At 39.6% G+C, this 1,441-nt stretch overlaps 1 protein-coding gene across 3 annotated transcripts in view; it reads right to left on the bottom strand.

Moving 5' to 3' along the window:
* LOC119268137 (YTH domain-containing protein ECT1-like) overlaps window positions 1-181 on the bottom strand; it is a 5,379-nt gene extending 5,198 nt beyond the window's left edge. For 2 of the 3 annotated variants that reach the window (XM_037549664.1, XM_037549662.1), the window contains exon 1: window positions 6-180. The gene's annotated coding sequence lies outside the window, so the exon portion shown is untranslated. Of the gene's footprint in view, window positions 1-5 lie in introns of all 3 variants that reach the window. The other variant, XM_037549663.1, reaches the window with a different exon arrangement.
* Window positions 182-1,441: the final 1,260 nt, after the last annotated feature.

Below are 1,441 nucleotides of genomic sequence, written 5' to 3' on the forward strand. Positions count from 1 at the left end.
CTCACCAGTCACGACGTGTAACAGGCTTACAGCCTTGGCTCCAGTCGCCGCCGGGGAAACCCTAAACCTAGGAGAGAATGGGAGAGGCGGCGAAGAGGCAGGCGAGGCGGGGAAAGAGGTGGAAGCAAAGCGGGAAATGCGAGAGACGAGCTGGAGCCTGAGGGGGCGAGATTTTGTTTCTTCCTCTCGTCTTCCTTTCTGTATTTATTTATATATTCTGGCTCTCCTTTGCACATTGACAATTTGTGACTTTGGGCTATATGGCGGTTCGAAACAGCGCGCGGTTATCGTGACACGTCGGGCCCGTTGCCGTGTCACCTATAAACCGCTTGGGTCACGCTGTCTGAAAGTGGTAAATCCCTACCCTCAAAAAAAGAAAGTGGTAAATCCCTTCTCTCTTTTTTTGAGTAACGGTAAATCCCTTTTGTTAGGAAGGTTAACTGCCGACCATCAGCTAGGAGAAGGGTCTAGCGACCCCTTTCCACCGTTGCACGAATCTTGACGCAGGGTCGGTGCCACGTCAGATTTCAAACTAACTAGAAGGGTTGAACGCGCTTTGCTGCGCCGTTGTGACTTTCTTTTAAAAAATCACTCTCTTTCACAATAAGGTATATTATTTTTTTGAAAAGATAAATCTTTTAAGTTTCATCAAATTTGTAGAGAAATATATCAAAATTCATAATATCATATTGGTATTTTTAGATTCATCATGAAATGAATTTTAATTTTTTTTTGTTTAATATTGCGGATGTCGATATTTTTGCTTTGAACTTGCTCTAAGTTGAAAATTTTGACTTCCTAGAAAAACTAATACCCTTTATATTTTGGAACTGAGAAAATATTTAGTCTGGCGTGTGGGGAAGATGATAGTGTGTTTTATTTTTTTTTTATAATGCATTGATTTGGTGGGCCTTTCATGATGTGATTCTGTGTTCTCCACTAACCAATCTATATTTATGTGGAGAAATTTCAGTGCTGGTGGTTGCATATACTATATTGGTGCTACGATATCACATGGTGACACTTCTTTTTATAGGTGGTGAGGTGCATGGGATTGATATGTTTTTATAAGCCAATTGCTGCTGGTTGATTTGCAAAATTGTTGGCCTGGTTAAAATCGTAAACCAAATCCAAAATTGAATACCTCAATTGAAATAGCTTTAAAAGGAAACATAATGAATTAAAAGAATTGAATGAGAAAGCTTGAGAAAATGTAGACCCGGTCAAAATCGGATAACACAATTCTAAATTGAATACCCCAATTAATTGTGAGGCCTTAAAAATTAGAAAGCATAATGTGTAGTATAAGATGATTGAATGAGAGAGCTTCACGAAATTATTGATCCGGTCAAAATCAGTGACACAATTCTAATTGAAGACCTCGGTTGAATGTGGGCTCTTTGAACCTAAGGAGCTTAGTGTTATAGAGGATTCACCGCGG

The sequence above is a fragment of the Triticum dicoccoides genome, chromosome 3A, assembly GCF_002162155.2.
Source record: "Triticum dicoccoides isolate Atlit2015 ecotype Zavitan chromosome 3A, WEW_v2.0, whole genome shotgun sequence".
In the NCBI taxonomy this organism is placed as follows: domain Eukaryota; kingdom Viridiplantae; phylum Streptophyta; class Magnoliopsida; order Poales; family Poaceae; genus Triticum; species Triticum dicoccoides.